The sequence below is a fragment of the Cyprinus carpio genome, chromosome A5 (assembly GCF_018340385.1).
Source record: "Cyprinus carpio isolate SPL01 chromosome A5, ASM1834038v1, whole genome shotgun sequence".
Classification (NCBI taxonomy): Eukaryota; Metazoa; Chordata; class Actinopteri; order Cypriniformes; family Cyprinidae; genus Cyprinus; species Cyprinus carpio.
The window spans coordinates 29,646,864-29,663,676 of record NC_056576.1 but is presented as its reverse complement, the minus strand read 5'-3'; positions in this window follow the sequence as shown (position 1 = coordinate 29,663,676).

The following is a 16,813-nucleotide window of genomic DNA, read 5'->3' as shown; positions in this document are numbered from 1 at the left end:
GGTTTGGACCCAAATAAAATAATATGAACACAGTCCAGCGGGGGCAGGGGGAGCAATCGAACTCGGGTTTGGACCAGGCAAGCGAACCAATTGTGAAAGCAACCTTATTGTCATGACAAAAACTGTACATTTGTATTGCCAAAGCAGTTGCAGCTGGGCTGCTTACAAATAGTGCACATATGTATTAACAGAAAGAAAAAAAATATAGTATCAATAAAAATATATTTTTTATACTCTCTATATATTTTTATAGACTCTCTTTGGCAATGCACAAACTCACATTTAGACACACACACACACACACACACACACACACATTCTAAGCTTCTTCTTCATTAGAAATGGATCCAATTTATAATGGAAATCTGACTTCTCAGAACTTCTACATACATAACCACACAGTTAAACTACAATCACTGCGGCTTCTGTGTAATGAGCAACATGCACATTGGTGCTGCTGGTTAATGAATTCATAGTGCCATGTAACACATTTGTGGCATCTAGGAAAGCTGAGCCAGAACTCACCCTTCTCCCATTCTCAGAATGCATGTAACCCTTAAAAGCTTTTTCATTTCAAATCTGCATATTTTGCAAATGGCTTCTGGCCAAGAGTATAAGATCATGGCCAGCATGTTTCTACTGAAATCCTTACTTGATTACCTACTCATGCATGAATAGTGCGCTGTAAACACGATTGGTTATTAACTCAAACAGCTGATGGAAAACTATTGCATTAACACTTTATATCATATTTTCTACTCCATGTGCATGGTTTTGTATACACATAGTGCTTTATATCCAAATATACTCATCTAGGACAAATAAAACAGTCATGGTGGTTATTTTGAATTAATTTACAGTATATAAGCAAAACTATAATTATATCAATAGAAGATTAACAGCTATAAAAAGATCAGCAGAGATCGGTTGAGGTAAAGCAAGGTGTGCTGTATTCCAAACATTTTTCTGTCAGTTCTGAGTGTCTGTGACCTGACTGCCTCTATGGCTTTATTTACAATACTCAGAGCGTTTCAGAGACACTGAACATCAACAGCACAGAGAAGGAAGAGCAGACAGACAGGAAACTGCTAGATATTTTTGTACTTTGTGTTGACTGTGTCTCTGCGACTGTAGTTACACACAATTATGAGTATCTATACAAAAGTCGCAGCTAGTGTGAATGGGGCTTAAGCCACCTAGCAGAGCAACATTCTTTCAGTGGCATGAAAACAACAGTGGGTAAGGCCACTGCTATGCTACAAGCCAGCCAAAATAGCTTTTAGATTGACAACAACATGTTACATTCTAAGAAACCATTCACAGACAGAACATATTTTTCAAAGTTGAACTTCAACTTGAGACGGCACCTTTAAAATGATGGAAAGATGCTGTAAAAACGGCGAGATATGACCAAAAAGGCCAAAAATGCCCATCTGACTCATATGTGCATGCAACAGTAATTAAAAAATAGAACAGAAATTCTGTGTATAAAACCACTGCACACAGAAAATTATGACATTCACAGCTGTTAGGCAGTGAAGAATTATACAGTCGGCTGTGCTCCAAACAGCTTCTCAAATGCAGCTGGGTTTACAAAGGAAATCCCAGGCTGTTTCAGCCTCAATTACATAATATTAAAATCATTTACTGTCAGCCTAAGGCGAGCAATTTCAGGGACATGTGCTGGGCAAATGAGTAACTGCTAAAGTTGAATTGAGCAAACCAATGAATAAATGCATGAAAAGAGAGTGGGTTTGACAGAGAGTGTTTACTTAGTGCTAATGAAATGTTCACAGTCATGAGTGGAAAAACCGAGGGGGGGCTTGATCCAAGTAGACCGCGTGGAAGTCCAAGAACAGCAATCAAAGCTTTAATTACTGCTGACTTTAAGGCACAATCTTATATATATATATATATATATATATATATATATATATATATATATATATATATATATATATATATATATATATACACACACACACACACACACACACACACACACACACACACACATATAAAAGCACAGATTTCTATATTTTCAATATTCCAAATAAACTAAGTTAGGCAATTACCTAATGCAAACAGTGCTCAGCATGGGAGTTTTGACTCAAAATACATTTCAAGTTTGCCGCTAGCATGCTGCTAAGCCATCTGTGTGATACTCTAAGTATAAATATACATGGGACACAAATATTAGGTAAAATGATCACATTTTAATTACTTTTCAGTGTTGAATAAAATATGTTTGATTATTTATTTATATTAATTTCACTTTCACTTGCAGTCTTAAATGTGTTTTTCACAAGCTAGTTTCAATGCATTCTGGCACAGCTTCTTTTGAGATTGGGTTTTTTTTAGTGTTTTTGATTGGATTAATTTTGATTAATTCAGAAAATCAACAATAAATTCTCATTAATATATATTATTTGCATTTAAACAGGTTCAGCATGTTTTGAAAACAAGGCTCTACTGCCTTGTTAAACAGTATCATGTGAATATCCTGAATCTGATCAAGAGGTGTGTAATAGTCAGTCAAAGAATTTGCTGGAATAGTTTTGAGTTTTAAACAGAAACTTTATTGTTATGCCTTCTTTGTTATATTTAGCCACAAAGCCGAGTTTTTACTTATGTAAAGAGGGTGTGACACATGCCTGAGCAGAATCTGTGGACTATTCTGTGAGGCATTTTCTCTGTTGATTTTCAGGAATGATCGGTAGAATTTTCCAGAATAGATTGAAATATGAAAAGTGGAACTGGAGTGAGCTAAATGGCGTGCTGCAGACTATTTGTAATTATTAAAAAGTTGATTCAAACTGATTTTGTTTTTTTTTTTGTTTTTGGTTATTTTATTTTTTTTTGTGTGTTTTTTAAAGTATGTGTAAATTGATTGTTAATGTTTTGTTGATATTTTTATGTTTTTTTTAAAGACATACTTCCCCTTTAACTGAGATATGACTGTGCAAATGACTTTTCACATTGTGTGCAAACACTGTTTTCATGAGGATCAAAGGTTTTTCAGTGACAGCTGGAGTTATAAGAGGGATTACAGAGAACGGTGAGTATGTGGGACAGTGGACACTGAGGCAGGCAGAGACATTTTGTACCCTTGTTTTTTCTATAAGAAAGCAAATAGACTTGAAGCCCAAAAGCTTAAAAAGACTCAAAGGTTCAAACGCAAAAGAAGCACATGCGTGCACAACTGTTCTTAGGTAACTCTGGCAACGGCTCTTGTTGCTGCTTTTCTGTCCCATGTCTCTGATGTTTCCTCTTGTTCCCTCTGGATATTATATCATCACCATGCTAACCACAGTGTGTGCTGACAGTGTGTTACACCATCATGTAAAAACACAGTTTGTCCGTATCCCACCCATGTAATAAGTTAAATCATGATTTCTAATTAGTGACTTTTCCCTGAATCTGCCCTACAGCCATGAGCAAGTTACCAGTGATGACTGAAAACAGGGGCAAATTACTCACAACCTTAATCCGAAATGACAACAGAGACACAGCTGCCTGGGACAGAGACATCAGGTAAGTAACAGGTCAAATGTTGATGTTATCACACCAATCAGAGATGGCTTAGTTGGCAGGTTTATTGCATAACCAAGTCTAAGGTTCCTAGAAAAACTAGGTTTGTATTCATTACAAATCAAAGAGGCGATCAGAATTGTTCCAATTAAAAAAGCCATCATGTGGTAAGGCAATCATTACAATGAAATTTGAATACTTTGGATACATATCAACTGGTTTTTCATAGAAAAATACATACTGACATACAAAATACTCCGTCAATCCTTAAGCCACTTGTGTGCTGACTCAACGGAAGTGTGTACTCAAGGGGGCTAATTAATCCTGTGCCATTAGGTGTTTGTTACCCCTGGGGAGGTAGAGCCCAATGCAGTGGCAAACTAAAGCGCCTCACACTAAGTGTGGCCTGGAGGTGGATATTTGCATACATATCTTTCACGATATCATCAGCTCAGAGAGTCATATGTCAAGGGCATTTCTGCCATGAAATGATATGATAGTCAAAAGATAAAAGGTGACTTAAGAGCAGATAGTGTTTGTAGAGAATCACCAAACTTCACACAGAATCTACACCCCTTTCCATTTCTGTATACTAACATATTTGATTTTATATATATGTATATATATATATATATATATATATATATATATATAGATATAGATAGATAAATATATAGATAGATAGATAGATAGATATCTTTATTCCTTTTCACACATTTCACCTTTTCATTACAGGTGCATATTATAAATTAATAAATAGACTTATTTTCATATGGTTTTGTGCACAATACTGTTATGACCTCAAACACTTTTATTATAGTGGATGATTTGTGAATCATATACAGTTTTGACAGTTGCATCACATAACCAGCTTCATATGTAGGGCTTTTCTGACGTAGTAAACTTGCTCGATAGCTCACCCGGTAGAATGCTATAATGGCCCTGTCCCAAATGGTACCCTAAACCTTTGCAGTCTTCCTCTGAGTCCGGACTTTCGTGACATAATGGTGCTTTGACTGTTGGGTAGATGTCTGCTGTGGAGCTCGCCCCAGTGCGGGCTCAGCAGAAGTGCAGATCGAGTGCGCATAACGGGAGCACCCTTCTGAACGCTAAAATTACAAATGGGACACCCTACGGTCTCGTGGACTAAACTGACATGCGCATGCGGCAGCCATTGTAAGTCCGTAAGACCACAACTGCACGTGAAGTGTTCCATTTGGGACAGGGCCAATGAGATTGGGTTGGAAGAGTTTATATTTTCTTGAAATATGCTTACTCATGTAAAGCTCATCGTCAAGATGCTGGAGTGTTCTCGGTGGTTGCTAGGTGGTTACTTAATCACCTGAAGTCTGGAATACAGTACATGATGTCCTGGATCACATTGGAGGATTATGTTTGTTCTGAACATTTCACTGCAATTTTATAATAATTTGCAAAGAAACTATACTGGATCTAATAGCAGCCATATCGCAAAACATAAAAAAGCAATTCCACAATGCTTGGACTACCATTTGATATTTACAGATTATTATTTCAAAACACTAACTCTTGTGCAATAGAGGGGGACACTTGTGCTTTTGGCAGTGATGTTAACCAATCATAACATAACACTCCCGTTTGCAGACAAGTCATGAAGCAGATGCCACACTAAAATGTTTCTGAAAGAGGATCAAAATGTCAGTTGAAAATCATAATTTTTAAATATTCATAAATTCATACTCTTCTTTAATATCTAATATCATCTGATCTACAGTATATCCAGTATCAAAAAAGTTCTAATATTTGCCGATAACTTATGTATAGTACCAATATTTGGTGTATCCCTAAATGTGGTCCAGTGATTTTTAAAGATTCTATAGAAACGACAATGATTATCCTAACACTGTACTTTGAATCATATGAAGGTGCAATTCTAATCAGGCCTTTATATTTTCAAGTATGACTGGCCAACAAATGGAGATTTATCAAATTAGAGGTTATTGCTCAACACACGCAACCAGATGATCAAATCAACAAAAATGCAGCACCGTATGCACACATGCTCTAAACTAACGTCATCCATGGCATGTCAGGAATCTGGCCTGTATGTTCTATAGTACGAGCCAGAGAGTATAGAGAGCTACTGGATTGTATGGAATGTGGGTGAGTATGAACTCCTCATCACAGGATCTCAGCATAGCCAGATTGTCTCTTCACATCCCTTCAGCTATGCCAATCAAAGTTTAGACAGGAAACATTTTTGCATGCATTTGTGTCTTTATTTATGATCGGATAATGACATGAATCTGACAGCATTATAGCAGTAATCAGTTTACATTTTACACTGAATTTGAAGCCTAATTATATACCCATAAAGTCATGTGGCAAAGAATTGTCAAGCATGGAGACGCACATGATCTTCAAATCTAATTATAGGCACTTACTGTTGCATTTTGTAGAACTGTATATGGGGGTTCATCTGTAGGAAGCCTACGTGCCTGAAGCCATGGCTTCCCTCAGCTTGTGTAGCTTATATGAAGTCATATTGTCTCTGGAATTTATCAGGGGAAGTCTCATACTGTCACTTCAAATGGCTCATACCCAGCCAAGTACACAGCTGGCCCCAGACCTGCTCTCACTGTGGGCCAAAATAAGCCAAATGGCCTTGACACTAATTTAGATGAAAGTACAAAGTTGATCTGTCTGACAATAAAGCATCTTATCTGGGCCATGAGTAATAAGCATGATTGTTACTGCTTTACAGTCCTTCAAATTGTAAATGTGCAAAGTTTCAGTCATTTATTACTAAAATCCTTCTCAAAAAGCCTTTACTTATATTATGACCCCTCTTCTACTAATAATGGAGCCAACTAAATTATTTCTAAGCCACAGCATTTTACACATATCAATCAAATTATGTTGTAATAAGCTTCCAGTTGTCAACATTTTGGAAAATAAGACTGGTAAGTATAGTACATTTCTGTAGGTTAAAAAAATGTAGAGGAAGTAATGGGTTGACTTTTGTTGAACATGAGTTCTTTGCAACAAGCTTTCTGCGAAATTCAAGAAATTTCCATTAAACATCAAAGGCAGTAAAACAGTCTAGTCTAGAGCCCTTCATTAATAGTAGAAAAATACCCAAAGGAAAATTTAATAGCTTTCCCCAGAGCACGGGAGACATACAGTAATGGAACTCTTTGTAATATTTTAAGTATTAAGTCTTTCTTAAATGTTCCTCCTAAAATGGAAAAATAAAAATAGACACAAATGGAAAAAAATAAATATTAGAACTGGTATTTAATGAAAATGTTTGAGTTCATATTGATAAGATTTTTTAAAATGTCTATGAATGAAGTCTCTTATGCTTACCAAGGTTGGATTTATAAAAAACTAGTAATTTTGTTAAATATTATTACAATTTAAAATTTAACTGTTTTCTATTTTAATATTTTAAAATGTAATTGAATCCTGTGATGGTGAAGCTGAGTTTTCAGCAGTCATTACTTCATTCTTCAGTGTCACATGGTCTTTCAGAAATCATTCTCTATCCTTCAGAAATCATTCTATATTTGCTGCTCAAGAAACATTTCTTTTTATACATTTTAAAAACAGTTCTGCTGCTTAATATTTTTGTGGAAACCATGATACTTTTTTCAGTATTTTTGATAAATTATTGCTATTTATAAATAACAAAAAATACTGAAAAAAAATATTTTGTCACTATATATTGTCACTTTTGATCAATTTAATGTATTCTTGCTGAATTAAAAAAAAAAAAAATCACTGACTTTTGAACAGTAGTGTGTGTATATAAGCCAAACCCATTTTGGACAATTAGTATTGTTTACATTGTGACATCATTCTTGCGACAATTAAACACTTAATTGTCCTATTTCTTTCTTTTGATTTTGCACTGAAACATTGTCACAGTCCAGACAGGCTCTCCACCCAGACAATCACAGTGCTCACTCTTACCAGAATACTAACACACACCTCCAATCAGTTCACTGTGGACTTCTTACCTGAATCCTGCAATATTCTCCAGCTGTATACTCCAGCGTTTATCTCCAACATTATTCCTTACGCAAGTTTCTCCATCATCTGTCTCCCTCATGTCTCCAAATCCTTCATGTGTGTGTGTTCCTTACTTACCATCCAGCGAGGTGTGTGCTTGCACCATCTGTCTGCTTCAGTCCTCCACAATCTCCAACAACTGTAAGGAAAATACATTTCATTATCATGCATGTATAACCTCATCCTGATATGCCAGGGGGACGAATGGAAGGCCGCGTTTGTGACCCCTACTGGCCACTACGAGTACCTCGTTATGCCATACGCCCTGGTCAACACCCCTTCCGTATTTCAGGGCTTCATAAGGTGCTCCGGGAGTTCATCCATCGATTTGTGCTGGTCTACAAAGATGACATCTTTTTTTACTCCTGGAGCATGGCCAAACATTGCCACACGTTGCAGAGGTCCTGAAATGCCTGAGAAAGTTTGAACTCTTCCTTAAAGCCGAAGAGTGCTTTTTCTATCATCTCTTAGTGCAGTTCCTTGGTTATCACATCAATAAGCAAGGCATCCAGAACTGGCCCATACCTACCACTGTTAAAGAGCTCCAGCATTTCCTTGGCTTTGCGAACCTCTACCGATGATTCATACAGTTCCATTACCACTCCATTAACCAACCTGTTGAAAGGAAGCCCAGGTCTCTGTCCTGGACTCCAGGGGCCACTGAAGCATTCCAGATACTCAAGGAGGCATTCCCTAGTGCACCGCTCCTTGTACATTCAGAGCCCAGACAATCTTTCATGGTGGAGGTGGACGCTTAAACCATCAGGGTAGGAGTGGTGCTGTCTCAGCAGCAGGGGAACCCAGCCAGACTCCATCCATGTGCCTTCTTCTCCAAGAAGCTCACCCAGGGGTAGAAAAACTACGACATCAGCAACAGAGAATATAAAATACCTTTGCAGTCCTGACTGACCACAAGAACTTAGAATAACTAAGAGAAACTAAAAGTTGAACCCTCGCCAAGCCAGATGGGCTCTGTTCTTCACCAGATTCAGTTTCTCCATTTCCTATCATCCGGGTACTAAGAATGTAAAGGCTGATGCACTGTTTTGTCTCCATGCTCCAGAGGAAACTCACAAAGAACCTGAGCCCATTCTTCCCTCAAGTCTAGTGGTGAGTCCCATCCAATGGCCCCAGATCAGCCAACCTCCTACAACGCCTCTGAAGCTACTCTGCTGGGGTGTCCACCTAAGCTTCAATACGTACCCAAAACTCAGCGCACTCCACTAATCCACTCCGTGCACACTTCTCGGGCACTGATCACACAGGAGCCAATGGCACCCTCTCGCTGCTAAAAGATCACTTCTGGTGGCCCAACATGGCCAGAAATGTGAGAAGGCTTGTCCAAGTTTGCTCTGATTGCAACATCTGCAAGAGCCCATGCCTTTTACCAACTGGCAAGCTCTTTCCCCTGCCCATTCCTTACTGTCTGTGGTCACACCTAGAAGTGGAATTCATCACTGACCTGCCCACTTCAGATGGTAATACCAGTATTCTGGTGATCATTGATCATTTCTCAAAATCATGCCATCTGCATCCTCTCAAGGGTCTCCCCACAGCCATTGAAACCGTTGAACTCATCTTCAGTCATGTATTCAGATATTTCAGAATCCCAGAAGACATTGTATCAGACCGAGGGCCTCAATTCAAATCTAGAGTGTGGAAGGTTTTCTTCACCCTCTTAGGTGTGACTGTTAGTCTCTCATCAGTATATCATCCCCAGTCGAATGGGCTGGTGGAGAGAAAATCCAGGACATAGGACACTACCTACGAACCTTCTGCCATGGCCACCAGAACTCTTGAAACCAGTTGGTTCAGAGAGAGCATTGGTTCAGAGAGAACAAGAGGGTCTGGGACCAACCAGGACAGAAGGAACATCAGGATGCACCTGCCTTGCAAGTAGCTCAGTTCCAGATTCATTAGACCCTTCACCATCACCCATCAGATCAACCCGGTTACCTATCAGCTCAAACTCCCCTCACACTACAGAGTTCATCCTTCATTTCACATTTCCCTACTTAAACCTTACCACCTTCCTGTTTCTGTCTCCACAAAGTTTGGACCAGCAGAGGAATCCCCCTTCCGTTAATCCTAAAGGATTGTACCGCCTACAGGGGAAAAGATGTCTTGGACTCCTGGCGCCGTGGTGGCATTCTGGAATATCTTGTCCACTGGGAAGGCTTTGGTCCAGAGGAAGCCTCATGGCTTTCCAGAAACATCATTCTCAACCCCACACTGCTAACCAACTTCCACGAGTCTCACCCAGTCCGCACTGCACCCCATGTAAGAGGTTGGCCACCACGATGTTGGGGTCCTCTGCCCTCAAGAGCGGGCCCTGGAGGGGGGGGGAGGGGGGGGGGGTACTGTCAAAGACCAGCCAGGCTCTCCACCCAGACAATCACAGCACTCACTCTCACCAGAATACTAATCACACACACCTACACGCCATCTCCCTCATTTCCAGAACTGCTACTTAAGCACACACCTCCCATCAGTTCAGTGTCCGGTCTCGTTTACATACATTGTGGGCTTTCTTACCTGAATCCTGCAATATTCTTCAGCAATATACTCCATTGTCTATATCCAATGTTATTCCTCCCGCAAGTATCTCTAACATCTGTCTCGCTCCAAATCCAAATCCTTTGTGAGTGTGTGTTCCTTACTTACCATCCAGCGAGGTGTGTGCTTCCAGCATCTGTCTGCTTCAGTCATCCACAATCTCCAACAACTGTAAGGAAAAGGCATGTCACTCACCTGTTTCCTGCCATAGCGCTCTGTGCTGCAAAATAAAGAACTGTTATTTCATTTCACTGTTTCTGCATTCTATAACAAAAATGGCCCAGGTATGAAATGTTTTTGGCATGTTTCCAACTAGAGATCAGCTAGATGATATTACACAGGACAAAGGTCAATATTCCTGTCACGCAAGAAGCTGCAAACTTTATTCACATAGCAACTCCCCTGCAACTTAATATTCCCTGGTATACTACTAACAGCCCTTTCATTAAGCTCACAAGAAGGGTTGAGTCATTCTGGTGACTTGTGCAGACATGTTTGGTTGTCATGGTGAGAAACCGGCACAGATCCCAGGAGGTGATTCGTATGTGACAGAGTGATTTGGAATGCAGGGCAATGATATGTTCTCATGCAATTTCAATCACAAACCACAAGTGTGATGTTGAGTGTTTCTTAGTTTGTATAGGAGTGTATCTTCTGTCTGTGTATGTGTGTACAAATACGCATATCCTGAACCTACCACATGCTTACACTTGACGTGAAAGAGTGAAAGGAGTGGCATTACTATGAGACCCTCCCAATAGTTGAACCATGATGTTCTACTTAAGCACTCATTCCCTTTATCTCTTGCACTCCACCTTTGTTTCACTAACACACACACACTGAACCTAATGTCATAACAAAAGTTTGCAGTCTGACTACATTTTCTTCAGAAACTAGGCTATGCGTCAAAAACTGAATTAGAAATAGATCACCTCAGCAACTCAGTGACATGACTTTAAAGCCATACAGTACAAATAGCTAAACACATATTCCATCTCCCTAACATAAGTATTTTTCTTTAATAATCTTTGTGCAAAAAGAGATAGTTCATCAAAATGTTTCAACTGAACAACACAGGACTTTCATTGTATCAATCAATCAATCAGTCAATTTTTTTTTTTTTTTACAAAATATCTTGTGTGTGTTTCACAAAAGAAAGTAAATTATAGAGGTTTGGAACAACATGAGGGTGAGTAAACGATGATAGAAATGTCATTTTTGGGTGAACTGTCCCTTTAGAAATGTGCTTTATGTGGTAACATCTACACTGTACTGTACCTTTTACATAAAAAAAATCAGAAAAGGCTACAGTAAAATCTATTGAAATGGTTAACTGTGAGTCATATATATTATACATGGTTAATTTTGTTTTTAATTGTTTTATATCACATAAAATTTTACTATAAAATACTGTCAGATTTATGGTTTTAGAAAGTAAAAATTGTGAATTAACAAATAGCTTATCATAAAAACAGTAACACTTGACAAATCATTATAATAACTATAGAAACAGTTTGGTTCTTATTTCTTATTTTTGTTACCAGTAATCTTCTTTGTTTGTATGATCATGTGCACCACCTGCATACAAGTACTAACCATGTTTTATGGACAGGTCACTTATGATGAACTTTTTTTTATTGTACTACCTGTATTATCATGGTGGTTATCAGTACATTTTTAAGGTTAAACATGTAATTTTGAGATCTTGATTTCAAGCTGAGTATGTTAACATATCACTTAATGAAAGTTATAAGTTGCAAAATTTATAGGCACCACTATAGTTTTTTAACTTTCACTCAAGTAAATTAATTTAATGTGACTAAATCTGACAAGCGACTACTATAACCCGAGTAATGTTACATCAATGAAAGTTATATGGATCAGGTCAGTCAGAAATAGGTAACTAACCACTTAAGATAACAACACTTTTACACTGTGCTTCCATATTCCCAGTGAAATCTGCAATAAACTGAGTAAGAAAGAGAGCATGCAGAACTACATCTGTGAATAATTCATGAAGTAATTTACAGTCAAATGGTGCAGACACTTGAAAAAATTATGAAATAAAGATTTAAAATATAATGCAAAATAATCCAGATTAATAACAGATTTGCACGATAAGAAAACACTGAACCTTATCTCTCTGTACAAGCACTCCAGCACTCTGCTTATCCTCACAACAATAACTTTAAACCTGATTGTATAGACTTATATAACTTAAACACACACACCAGGCAACAAACCTTTAATGTCAACATATGAGGATTTAAGCCACCACATAATCTCTTTCACGGCCTCTCCCAACACCACAAGACCATGGGAGTGGAATGAAAGAAGAGAAAGTAAAAGAAAAAGAAAAACATACATTCTGGCACAGTGATCTCTAGTGATGTTTTAATAATGCGTAAAAAATGGTGAGATTAAATTTCAAAGCATCTAGTTATGTCACACTGTTAGGACAGGAGGAGAACGGGAACACAAATGAGCTTAAGTCAGAGTTCTAAGCAATACTGCACCTGGTACTGCACATTTTTATAACTCCTTGATTTGGCTGACCATACACTACAGGCCTGACAATGACAAAGTCCAACCTAACAACATAAAATTGTGCTGATATACAGGGTTGCTCCCATGAACACGTAATTATATTCAGCACTGTACAGACCTCTTGCCCACGATGAGAGCAATTGACTAGCAATCACAATGTCAGCTGATAAATGAATGATCTCAGCCAAAACCAGTTGTAATCTGAAGATGTTTATGGCAGGCCAGACTTTATGAGACCCAATCAAGGATCAGTTATTGCATGGGCTTGTTGTATGGCCCGGACAAGTCCAGGCTAATACTTCAACAGTGACCTATATATACACACACACACTCACACACACACACACACACACACTTATATATATATATACATATATATATATTCATTTCAATATGTCTGAGGTATTTAAAGTAATTCACACCTAAAGAAATAGTGATTTTGGCAGATATGCTTAAAGTGATGCACAATCACAAGAAATAAAGACTTCAATCAAATCAGAAGCCTATAGAAAAAGTTATATGATAGAATCTATAACAATTATATTTACAAGAGCTTCATAAACGGAATAAAAACATAAAGCAAAAACAATGAGTGCAAATACTCAAGTTTATAACATTAAAGGTTTCTGTCTTATCCTGATAAAAAATTTAACCAATCATTCAAATATATACTTTCCACTGGTCCAGCTGTGCCCCACTAAATACAGCCTTAAATTCAGCAGGTATAATTAAAAGAGGACAGCAGCGCACTCTAGTGAGTAAATCTGAGTATTACAGGGCTAATAGAGGTTTCAGTAATTAGAGCTATGCCTCACTTTGTCAGACCAAACGCCTTTATTCTAGTGCATTTACATTACTGTGAATAATAATAAAATAATAATATGAATATGAATATTAAAGACAGTAATATGCTCATAATGTAGTATTAATTAATTAATTTTTTGAATATGAATGTGAATATTGTGGACATTTGTATGGTTAAAATATTGTAAACATTAAGAAAAAGGAAAGGTTGGCACACCACAGCTCATTTCATATGTAGGCTACAGTAATGCAGTTTTAACATGTGGGTTTTGAACAGAAAATGTAATTTCTATTTGTGTGTTCTTAAGTAATTGAAGACATTATACTGAGCGATTAAATACTTGAACACATGACACACACACACATAAAAAAACAACTAAATACTTGGGCTACAAATTACATAGCTGAAATAAAAGTGAAAACATACAATACCAAGAACAAATCACAACAATCTTACATACACACCTGATCAAAAACATACAAATGTAATCAGAATCATCATGGTGGTGAGAACATGAAATAAACATTTTTGCATTTTTGGAGCTGTGGTGTGCCAATCTTTCTTTTTTTCTTAAAGTAAGGCAGGTAAAATGGGATTGATTGGGTCCGATCCATAAATGTTAAAACACTCACTATTTTCAATAGTATGGCCATAATAACCATTGCTTAATAACCTAATCAAGTTCTATATAATTTCACAATTTTGTCACCAAGACAATGCAACTCCATAAACTAGAGTTTAGCTCCATAACTAAACAAAAATGTTTGAAAACTCAATCTAACCACAGTCTTCAGGATTATGTAAAAATACATGTAGATGTGTTTGATTTGAGATGGAGTTCAACTCTACAGGACAGCGGCCCTCCAGGACTGTCATAAACCTCAAAATGACTGTAAAATTTAAACAGCTCTACAGTTCAGATAACACACACTTGTTTTACTGAAAGAGTTAATGTAAGTGCTTTTGAAATAATAAGCTTAACATTTCTCCTTTTAAATCATCCAAAAATTGGCTCCATTTACGTCCAATTTTGAGCACCTCTCTGTAACCTTGATTTTTTTAAATTTGTTATAATTTTGACAATACTTCCAAATAATCTCATGGCCACAGATGCAGAAAAACATTTGGTTCATCTGATAGATAGATAGATAGATAGATAGATAGACAGACATGGACAGACAGACAGATAGATAGATAGATAGATAGATAGATAGATAGATAGATAGATAGATAGATAGATAGGGCTTTTTTGGATTTTTAAAAATTCTTTGTTAATTGTCAGTAAACAAAACAACCAAACTCACCTCTGAGCTCCTGTAGAGAGGCCCTGAGTAATCTGTCCGTCCCCTGGTCATGCTCTCTTTGACTGTGTACACTCCTCTCTCCACTGCTCCTTGGTCACAGATCTCCAGTGTGGCCAGCTCCCGCATCAGGTCTGACTGACTGACCGACCGGTGCTGCCTCGATAGGGGAGACGTGCAGGTATATCCAGTCCTTGAAGGCGAACGACCCCTTGGCCCATTAATTCGGGGAAACTGACCTTTAACCTGTATCCTACTGTAGCTCTCACTCCGGCGGCCGATGTAAGGCTCTGAATGGGGTGCAGCTCGCCCACGTTCAGGCTCCTGGGGAAAGAACATGACGCCTCGGGCGAGGCAAGGGCTGGGGTTCAGGTGGCGGGAGGTGGAAGGAGCATACCTGGAAAGCTGAGGTTGACCTCTGACAATATATCCCAGTGTGGGATCGCAGGGGTCATAGGAACTGTATGGACTTAAGAGGATGGAGCCAGTGGTGTATTTGGGGGGTGAGTAGACTGGAGACATGATCGAGATGTGAAGAGAAATCAGCTCCAAGGTGGAGAGAGCCAAACTGTCACAAAGACAAATACAGTCTGCTAGAAACAAAGCTGAAGAAGAGTAACCCTAATGAGACTAATGCTTTTTATATCAGAGATTGTGTGCAAAATGTTCAGCCTCAGCAAATAATCTATGTTAGGTTATAACATGTGGAACTTCTTTTTATGTCTTGCTGATGCAAACACAAAGACAACATTATAAACGTGACTTGTCTCATCTTACAGTATCAGTCGTGTGCAAGTAGGACAACAGTCAACTAGAGTTACTAGCAGATAATGTAAACTGACACTCAGAAGGCTGATGATGAGTGTTATATTTGAGAAGTATTATAATTTTGGATTTTTGTTGGACAAAAAGAGAAATGCAGAAGAAGAAGCTCTTTCAAAGACCACCACAACCTTCAAGAAATGGCTGAAGTTATGACTTCTCTGTGAGAACTTAACTAGCCATGAACAAAGACACTTCCTGTATATAAACTAAAAAAAAAAAAAAAAACATTTTTCACAAGCACAAATTTGAGAAGGGTCTACATCACACAGTTGTCTGGTTACTCCCACTACTATATTACATCTCCTGCAAAGAAAACATGGCTGGGTGGAAAATCTTTTGGAATACATTTATTTTATGTTTTATGTATGAAAAGTTTGTAAATCAAAATTATAATGCTTATGAAGTATGAAATATAAGCCTCAACATACAACAAATCATACAATCAAAAGCAGACCTATTGTATAGCTATCAGTTATAGCTACCCTCAACCCTAATCTTAGCCCTTCCATAACATTGAAAATTACTGTAGAGTTTCATAAATATAATAAGCTACTATAAAACTAGGAAAAATAAACAGAATGAGTTCCATAGTCTATGATTTATGGATAAAAAAAGGATAGTATCAGATGGTAATGATGATATAAGATTGAACTTTGGTACTGGATAAATACCATATTCAATTAAAATATTAGTATGGCTTTTTTCGTTTTGTTTTTACTTGGAGGTGAAATGGAAAGGAAGTGGAAAATTAAAATAATCATGAAGGAGAAATTATCAAAAAAAGTTGATGCTGATGAAAGAAGATGATGATAATGACACTGAAGATGAGGGTAAAGATTAAGTAGAATGTGATGATGATGATGATGATGATGATGACGAAGAGAAAGTGTTCGTAGTGATGTAGATTTCACGAGAGAACTGACTGAACCATGACGAATGGAGGAATGCGCATTGGCTGAAATCTGAGTAATTAAGTAATGCACTGCTGCCTATTAATGCTGTGGACGCAAGCTGACCATAAGTCAAACAGAGACTGTTACTGTAGGATACAGCAGTTACTATAAACACTGCATTTACTGCCCACTCATTACCGCTGACTGTGGAAAACTGCCACTGAAAACGGCTGCTGGTCTCTTTATGTGGGAAACTGCTGGGCTGGGGGTCTCATTAAATTGCATGGACGCTAAAATCGTAG